This window comes from Bos grunniens, chromosome 29 (assembly GCF_055505025.1).
Source record: "Bos grunniens cultivar Pamir isolate PY7600 chromosome 29, Bosgru_T2T1.0, whole genome shotgun sequence".
In the NCBI taxonomy this organism is placed as follows: Eukaryota; Metazoa; Chordata; class Mammalia; order Artiodactyla; family Bovidae; genus Bos; species Bos grunniens.
The window spans coordinates 18,034,186-18,043,972 of NC_141193.1; the positions used below are offsets into that span (position 1 = coordinate 18,034,186).

Here is a 9,787-nt window from a genome sequence, read left to right on the forward strand (position 1 = left end):
GTAGCTCTGTCTCCTCTCCCCACCAGTCTCCTCTGTCCTTGGGATTCTCCAGCAAGAATACTGGAGTGGGTTGCCATGCCCTCCTGCAAGGGACCTTCCCAACCTAGGGATCGAACCCAGGTCTCCTGGATTGCAGGTGGATTCTTTACCATTTGAGTCACCAGGGAACCCCAAGAATACTATCTGGGGCCAAATCCTGTTTCTTAATTGTTTACATCCTTAATTCCTTGTTCACCACAAGGAGTGGAAGGTGTGGCAGATGGCTGCTTCTTGCATTACCCCCCAACCACAGCTCCTTAACAATCACTGTGTGTAGGGGAGGGGTAGCGGGAGGGAGGGCAGGTGGCATCTGCTGGATCACAGGCTTTGGGTTACCTTTTGGGAATCCTCATTCACATTTGGAGGCCTAAATCACTGATAGCTGTGACATTTCTTGCCCAAGGATATGGCAGGAAATATTGCATGTGTATACATAAAAAAGTCAGGAAACTCCTTGAAAGGTGCTGTCCTATTGAGAGTATTCCCTCCTAATGCCACTTCTCCAGCATCACCAATCCAGTTTGAGATGGACTCTGATTGAAATTCCCCCCCAAAAATCTTGGCAACAAGAATGTATATTGCAAAACAAAATGTGTTGCTCTTAAAGTGATTTTGGAGCTTCCGTAATTAGTCTAGCAAGTTCCAAAGATACATTCTGTAGCCGTCATTCAGTATTTGTTTCCTCTGGTAATCTGCCTTTCTTTTAAAATGAATAAATAAATAAAAATAAGCTGGGGAAACCTCTGTTCTGAAACTGCCTGGACTAGCAGGGCCCCAGTCCCGATGGGCTCCATTTCAGAGGGACCCCTCTCCCACTTGGATCCCACCCTCCATCTTCCTGGCAGGCTGCTCTTGGGTCATTTCTCAGTTCTGGTGGCTGCTGAAACAAGACAGATGCTGCTGTACAAAATAACTCAAGAACATACCAGGGCCTGTTGCTTCCAGCACTTGGAGAATTTGACATTCAAATATGCAAATATTTTATGGCAGGGAGAGAAAAAAAGGAGAGAGAAGGAGCTGGAAAGTCACATTTGAAATGAAACACACTAGAAATATAAGCAAACTGGAATTTACACTCTGGACTGTAATTAAACTGGTGTTATTATCAGAGAAGACCTCAGAATTGGCTGTGATCCTCCTGAGCATCTCCTAGGCCTTCGAAGCTACCTGGCTGATCCTCAGCCCCTCCGGGAACAGCGGGGTGGCCCTCATGGAGCCAGGTGCACCGTCTTCTCACCGGTACACAGGGCAGCCGGGAAATGAAAGTGCTGTCTTCCTCCATTATCAATAGTCTGATATTTTGGCTTATTTTTAAAAGTAGGAGGTCTTCAGGATGTGGATTAAAACTCTGTCACTCTTCCGAGTCCTCATGAACCCTGAGTAGTCGTCCAGGAGCTGTGGGGGACAAACACAGCAGATCTTATCCTCCAATGGTGATGTGAAAAGAAAAACACACCGGAAGTCCAAAACCAATCTGGTCACACTGTCAAAGGCTGAGCTATTCTATCAGTCTCAAGACCTCTTAGTCTCCACTTCTTCAAGTGTGTTGCTGCTGCTGCTGCTAAGTCGATTCAGTCGTGTCCGACTCTGTGCGACCCCATAGACAGCAGCCCACTAGGCTCCCCCGTCCCTGGGATTCTCCAGGCAAGAACACTGGAGTGGGTTGCCATTTCCTTCTCCAATGCAGGAAAGTGAAAAGTGAAAGTGAAGTCGCTCAGTCGTGTCTGACTCTTTGCGACTCCATGGACTGTAGCCCGCCAGGCTCCTCCATCCATGGGATTTTCCAGGCAAGAGTACTGGAGTGGCGTGCCACTGTGTTAGAGGAGCTCTTCTAGAAATTCCGAAGTCACTTCCCAAGCTTGGATTCTGTGAATGATAGTAGTGGGAATGTAACCAAGCAGGACCCCATGGGGCTTCCTGGGACAGACCCCTCCCCCCTCATTTCCTCTCTGACATACTCAGATAACAGTGTCTGCTGCACTTTTCCTGAGCTGTTTTTCAGATGCTAAAACCACCACCAAATGGAAGAAATGAACTTCTTAACAACCAAGAGTTCATAGTCCCCAGGCCTCCCAGAGCTTGAGGATTGATAACGTTAACACCTGTGACTCTGCCCTATAACCTCAAAAACCTCATCATAGTGAAGTGAAAATCACTCAATCATATCCAACTCTGGAATTCTCCAGCCCAGAATACTGGAGTGGATCACCTTTTCCCTTCTCCAAGGGATCTTCCCAACCTGGCATCAAACCCAGGTCTCCCGCAGTGCAGGCGGATTCTTTACCAGCTGAGCCACCAAGGAAGCCCAAGAATACTGGAGTAGGTAGGTAGCCTATCACTTCTCCAGCATATCTTCCCGACCCAGGAATCGAACTGGCTCTCTTGCATTGCTGCTGCTGCTAAGTCACTTCAGTCATGTACGACTCTGTGCGACCCCATGGACGGCAGCCCACCAGGTTCCCCCGTCCCTGGGATTCTCCAGGCAAGAACACTGGAATGGATTGCCATTTCCTTCTCTAATGCATGAAAGTGAAAAGTGAAAGTGAAGTCGTTCAGTCCTGTCCGACTCTTAGCGACCCCATGGACTGCAGCATACCAGGCTCCTCCATCCATGGGATTTTCCAGGCATGAGTACTGGAGTGGGGTGCCATTGCTTTCTCCGCTCTTGCATTGCAGGTGGATTCTTTACCAACTGAGCTATGAGGGAAGCCCTAACCTCGCCATAAGCCAGTTAGAATTGTGCACAGCTGATACAACCCTGTACCACCCCTCCCTCTCCTGGCTTTAAAAAACCACTTTGCTGTTCACCTTCCAGGAGTTCGAGGGTCTGTGGGTCCTTTAACAGCCTTTCTGGTCTCTGCTGCTGACGCTGCACATCCTTGGGACCTGTTGGACACAGGATTTGTGTTTGTTAACAGGAGGCCTGGAAGCAGGCAACACTGCTCTCAGTGATGGTCTTGCGTGTCCTTGTTTTGTGAGCCTGGCACACTGCTTAAGAGAATGGACCCCATTCTCATCTCCCTCAGTCGTACCCGACTCTTCACAACACCGTGGACGGAAACCAGCCAGGGTCCTCTGTTCACAGGATTCTCCAGGCAAGAATACTAGGGTGGGTTGCCATTCCCTTCTCCAGGGGATCTTCCCAACCTAGGGACTGAACCCCAGTCTCTAGCATTGCAGGAAGATTCTTTACCATCTGAGCCACCAAGGAAGCCTGTAAACGGGGATGATAACAGCTTGCCTCTCACAAGGTCGCCATCAAGTTTAAATGCAGCTATATAAGCAGCACACTTGCCATGGAGTAAATTCTGGTTTTAAGACAAGCTGGGACCTGGACCGTTTGTGAAGTGTTTGCACCTGGACAAACTTCTTCCCAAGCAACAGATACAAAAAAACTATAAGGGACTAAAAATAACTGCATACACAGTGGGGGCAAATTCTCAACAAGATACAGAGAGCCAAAACCCAGCTGCCTCTTCTGAGGTGCCAGGGGCGAAACCAGGGTTCTGTGCCTGATCCCTGCACACGGTACTAACAAGGGGGCAGGCAGACCACCTAATCCTCATGCCAGCATAACCCCTGGAACAATCCTGAACTCCACCCTAATTAAGGGAGCAGCTCACCACCTCAAGGAACAGCAAGGACACCTGTTGCTTGTTTTCTCTCTGCTGCAGCAGAGGCCCCTGCTTTATTAAACCTTCCCTGAATTCAGGCCTCTGCCTTCTGATCAATTCCTATTGATTAAAGAGTCCAAGGACCCTGCTTGGTAGCAGTCTTATTTCTTCTTTCTAAGATGGTCTTGTCCTTTCTCATGGGAGGCGAGGAAATCAACTACTGAGAGGAGTGAGAGTTTGCAGCTGGGGACCTGCAACATAGGTCCTGGGGTTTCAAGAAAAGGCCTTGAGAAGGTCCATCCTGGAGTGTCTGGATTACTCCTTGATAAGGTCAGTCCAGGGGAGCTTGGAAAAAGGTTCGGTGAGGTCATTCACAAGTTTTCTGGGAAAAGACTTTATGAGATCAGTCCTCAGGTGTCTGTAATAAGGCTTGATGAGGTCATTCCTGGGTGTCTGGAAAAAGGCTTGATGAGGTCACTACGGGGGTGTTAGGAAATGGCTTGATGAGGTCAGTCCTTGTGTCTGAAACACAGATTGTTGAGGTCATTCCTGTAGCATCTGGAGACTTGATGAAGTCAGTCCTGAGGTGTCTGGAGAAGGCTTGATGAGGTCAATCCTGGGGTGTCTTTTCACGCTTAAGGAGGAAAGTCTTGGGTTGTATGGAACACCCATTGAGGAGGTTAGTCCTGGGGTGTCTAGAGAAAGGTTTGATGAGGTCTATCATGGGGTGTCTGGAAAAAGGCATGATGAGGTCAATATTGGGGTGTCTGAAACACCTCTTGAAGAGGCTGTTTCCTGGTGTATCTGGAAAAAGGTATGAGGTAATTACTGGATGTCAGGAAATGGTTTGATGAGGTCAGTCCTTGTGTCTGAAACACAAATTGATGAGGTCAGTCCTGGGGTGTCTGGAGGAAGGGTTGACGGGATCAGTCCTGGAGTGTTTGGAACATGTTCCAGAGACTGAAACAATAAGCATATATAGTTCCACACAGTTTGTGGAACCCAGGAGGAAGCAGACAGTGGCTCTGCTGGAAGGCCCCTGCTCAGGGTATCTCACGAGGCTGCAGGCAAGTGTCAGCCCGGGCGGTGTCACGGCAGGCTTGACTGGGGCTAGAGGACCCACCTCCAAGTGGCTCAGTCACCCTGGCAAAGTTCCCCAGGTTTCTGGCTGGAGCTTGTCCCAGGGAGACCTCCGCCTGGGGTTGCTCCACATCCTCCTGGTGTGGCAGCTGGCTCCAAGCACAGGCCTCAGTTCCTCTGCAGTTTCCAAGTGGGCACCCAGGGGTTGGCAGGAACGACAGTGACAAAGCTCACCTCCCAAGGTGAGGATAAGCTGCCCAGCAGTGCATCACTCTCTGTCCAGCCACCACAGAGATCAGCCGTGAGCCTGGGCCCCCAGCTCTGCAGGGCAGTGAATCTGAGCCCAGAGATCTCGGTTCTGACTGACCCCCTTTACCCTGAAACTGTAAATGTTAGTCATTCAGTCGTGTCCAACTCTTCACCGCCCCATTCCTGGACTGTAGCACACCAGGGCCCTCTGTGCATGGAATTCTCCAGGCAGCAATACTGGACCGTGTTGCCATGCCCTCCTCCAGGGGCTCTTCCCAACCCGGGGATCGACCTGGGGTCTCCTGCATTGCAGGCAGATTCTTTACTGTCTGAGTCACCAGCGCTTTACCCTGGTGAGTAATGAAGTCAGGGCCCATGTGCTCAGATGCTTTGTCCCTCGAGGGAGAACCAGGGGCACGGAAGGCTAATTGTGAGGAGGAAGGGCAGCTGGGACCATGGGGTGATGCCATTTGACAGGACAAGGCTGCAGAGACCTCTGACTTTGCACCCCCTCGCGTGAGCGTCTCCCCTGGCTCCAACGTCCTTGAGGGCCCAAGGAAGACAAGGTAGGTGTCGGGATCCCCGCCAGGATACGGCAAATCTGGCCAAGATCACATTATGCAAACGGCACCTGCCAGAAGAAGAGTGGAGATACAGAGAAAACAGTTTCCCTGAGCCCTTGGCTCAGCACAAGGACAGCTCACAGACCTGTGTTAGTTGCCCGGAGAAGCCCCCCAGCCTCCCCCCACCGTCACTGTAGACTCCTTGGGAGGGGCTTAGCCACTGAGTCCTCCCCTCTCTAGTAACACCCTGCAGCAGAGCCCCAAGCGCACACCTGTTTTCTCGCCGAGGCTGCCATGGCTGGGCTCGTGTGCGGGGACTTTACAGGGCTCTGTTACCAATCCGACTACTGTTCAAGGTGCTCTGGTACTAATAGAAATTTCCCAAAGAGCAACACTTCAGGGAGGATGCTTGGTGGGAGCTGACCACAACCTTCCTCACCTGCTCACTGCCTCCCTCTGTGCCGAGGAGCCCACAGGAGATCTTGGGGATCTTGGCTCCAGGAAAAGCAGAGCTGCTTCAGTGCCCTGGATTCCAGCCCCTAAGGAACTTACTATTTCTCCATCCACAAAACTTGAAGAGTTTTCTAGGCAAAACTTCAGAGTTTCTAGGCAAAGCAAAATCTACCTATCTCCAAGGTAAACTCAAGTATCCACTTGTAAGGCCATGCATCCAGTGTGGCTGGGGTATTTCCAGACAGCACTCACAAGGAAAGTTAAACAAATGGGTCAAGGCTGGACAAGTGAAAACAAGTATTTTACATTTTTGAAAACCTATTGAAAGTTCATCAATAGCACTCACGCTCTCTTGAGACACCTCATGACCTCTTGCTCCATCCATCTCACAAATGACAGACAAGTCAGCGGCAAGATGCTAGAGCCCGAAGGGGTGCATGGCTCTGCACCTAGGTCCTCTAAAAGGAATAGTCTTCAAAAATAATTTAGGATATGAGGAAGAAAGCATTTCCTGCTGGAACAGCCAGGGACAGAGTAACCAAATTATATCAGAGTGCAAACATGCTTACCTTGATCTGTGCAAGATATAAATGCTAATGCCTCCTGTTACTTTTTTAAAGTTTGTTCTTTGTGTCCTGTGGATGGTTGCCCATAGCAGGACATCTATCTTTAGACTACTGATTCCTCAAAGACAAGGCTTTGTCTCTAATAACAATTGTCATTTTAAAATATGGGGAGCAAGACTGCCCCTTACTCATCTGTCCTCCCCCTCCACCCCTCACTCCTCAAGTTAAGAGAACCTTGAGCGGGGGCCTATGAGATTTGGCCATAGCTCCAGCAAAAAGGTTGAGGGAAGTGGGTCCTGCTGCCCAGAGACCATGAAACTGCTGATGGAGCCCCTAGCAGTGGTGGGGGGAGGGGAGGCCGCTGCGCGGATGGTAAAATGTTCCAAATAATCAGGAACAGACTGTTCGTAGAAGCAGACTAGAGAAAATATTCATCAGGGACACATGATTAAGTGTTAGAAGAAGTAGATCCTGAAACTGGGATGCAGAGAGCCAGAAGCCACAAAAGCCAAGTTACACTTGTCACCAAGGGCGACAACAGGTTTCAGAGTTCATGTCCTCAAGGAGTGGCGTTTTCTCCACTTTCAGTTCTAGGCACATGGTGGGTGCTCGTGAGACATGTGCATGACAACTACCTGATTCAACAATAAAAGGGTCTAAAGCCAGAAGCATTTGTCCCTTCACTCTCCATCAGGCTGAGTCCCAGGGCGGTCCCCTCAACGAGAGCCTGAGGTGTGCATGGCAGGCTGGCCCCTGCTTGAGTCTCACACCTTCCAGGGGAGTCATGCCCAGCTCTGTGTTTCTCCTTGATTGCGCTGCTCTGTGGTGTTTTTAGCTTGGCATCTTAGCAGTTTCTCAGATGCTGTTCAAGATGCTCATGGCTACATCTTGAGAACTACATGGTACAAAACTGGGGAGAGCTCTCCTGAGACCCACCCACAGCATCTTTATTCCATAGCTCCACCTATGAGGGTCTCTGTGGGTTTTTTTGTTTTTTGTTTTGCTGCAGAGGGTTTTGGCACACAGGATTTTTAGTTGCAGCATGTGGGCTCTTAGTTGTAACATGTGGGATCTAGTTCCCTGACCAGGGATTGAGCCTGGGTCCCCTGCACTGGGAGCAAGGAGTGTTAACAACTGGACCATCAGGAAGTCCCAGTGGTCTTATGCTAGTTTTCCTCTTTGACAAGCTTGGGTGCCAGAAGCCCAGGCTGGATCTAGCCTATAAATCAACCTGAACTTTGGCAGGAAATAAAAGAGAAAGCTTTTAAAGATATTACCTTTCTGTCATTAGGCAGAGTCAGTTCTCCAAGGGACTAACGAACGACCTTCATTTGACTTTAGGTGGTTAAGCAGCTAGATGGCTTATGAGCAAGGAAGCTCTCTTGTGTTAACCTCAACAAGAGCCCGCAGCAAGGCCCCTGGGAGGGCAGATCTGTCTATTTGACACCCATGGAAAAATACATAACGGGCTTCCCTGGTGGTCCAGTGGTTAAGAATCTGCCTGCCAATGCAGGGGGCACGTGCTCAATCCCTAGTCTGGGAAGATTCTACATGCCGGGGCTACTAAGCCCGTGTGCCACAACTACTGAAGCCTGCATACCCTAGAGAAAGTGCCCCGCGACAAGATAAGCCTTCACGATGAGAAGTCCGTGTGCCGCAAGAGAGTAGACCCCGCTCACCATAACTAGAGAAAGCCTGCGAGCAGCAATGAAGACCCAGTGCAGCCAAAAAGAATTTTTTAGTATCCTTCACTTTTTTTTTTAATATATAAGGGAGGGATCCCTTTTCTATTTACTGAAAAGTTTAGGAAATATAGCAGCAAACAAATGAAAGTGAGATGGAAAGTCTTTACTGATATTAGGATGGCATGTCCTGCCTTAGAGATTTAGAGGTGTCTGGATCATCTTCTGTACGAGCTTAAAAACACTTTCTCGTATAAGAAGTTTAGGAAGAGGAGAGGTGGCTTTAAAGCCATTACACCTAAAGGTAAGGGCAGGTGAACTACAGGTGAATTGGGGTAGGGGGAAGAAATTGAGGAAGCTCTATGTCACCTCTGGATTTCAGATTCTTCTCCTTGTAAAGAAGGAGTCAAGGTAAAAATCATTTAGACCTCTTCTGCCTCTATTAGGATGTCTAAAGGTCTGTAAAAATCAAAGCTATGGATTTTCCAGTAGTCATGTACAGATAGATGTGAGAGTTGGACCATAAAGAAGGCTGAGCGCCGAAGACTTGAAGCTTTCAAACTATGGTGCTGGAAAAGACTCCTGAGAGTCCCTTGGACTGCAAGGAGATCCAGTCAGTCAACCCTCAAGAAAATCAATCCTGAATATTCATTGGAAGGACTGATTCTGAAGTGGAAGCTCCGATACTTTGGTCACCTGACGCGAAGAGCCGACTCATTGGAAAAGACCCTGATGCTGGGAAAGAACGAAGGCGAGAGGAGAAGGGGACGACAGAGGATGAGATGGTTGGATGGCATCATCCACTCAATGGACATGAGTTTGAGCAAACTCCTGGAGATGGTAAAGGACAGGAAAGCCCGGCATGCTGCAGTCCACGGGGCATGGTCATGACCATGTTCCTCTCCTGGTGGAAGGAGACATGGCATCATGTGGGGTGCGGGGGACTTGGTGTGACCCTCCCCCTCCAGAATCTGGATGACCTGCTGCTCTTGTTGTTAGAAAGTCTACACATTCTTCTTTGCTCATTTGAACTTGGCAAGGCCGTCTTGTCCCCCGTTGCCTCAGCCTCCTGATGCATAGCTGAGTTCACAGAACCATCCAGAAGCCACTGCCTCGGCCCACACACCAAGAAGAGTCATGACATGGTAGAAAGAAAATGAGCCTAGGGTCAATGTTCCAACTCAATTGTGTCACTGCCGACTGGCCCTGGGCAAGGAACAAAAAGAGCCAAGTGATAACAGATGTCAGCCTTCCAGCCATACACACCTTTTGGAGGATTTTTTTTTTCCAATGAGTTGGTTTAATTTCAGGTGGTACAGAAATCAGAATAGAACATAGACTTAAGAATACACTTTGGCAGGATTCTGGACTGGGTTTATATGGATCTCATAGCTAAGGTAGAAATGGCTGAGAAGAAATGAAGACAAATGAGCCAGTGTATGATTTTTGTGTTTTTTTTTTTTTACAAAAGTTTATTCTTAAATGTACAATAAGTTCCAAGACAAGACTTCATCCTAGCTAGAGGATGCAAAGGGCTGTTA

At 49.0% G+C, this 9,787-nt stretch overlaps 1 long non-coding RNA gene across 3 annotated transcripts; it reads right to left on the reverse strand.

Moving 5' to 3' along the window:
* Positions 1–560: 560 nt before the first annotated feature.
* On the reverse strand, positions 561–3,997 carry LOC147342200 (uncharacterized). 3 transcript variants are annotated; one of them, XR_015157923.1, is made up of 3 exons: positions 3,663–3,997; positions 2,848–2,925; positions 561–1,434 (listed from the first exon to the last, which is right to left on the reverse strand). It is a non-coding gene; the product is annotated as an uncharacterized LOC147342200 (long non-coding RNA). The 3 variants fall into 3 exon arrangements; XR_015157921.1 differs by lacking the exon at positions 3,663–3,997 and adding an exon at positions 3,233–3,410; XR_015157922.1 differs by lacking the exon at positions 3,663–3,997 and adding an exon at positions 3,072–3,410.
* Positions 3,998–9,787: the final 5,790 nt, after the last annotated feature.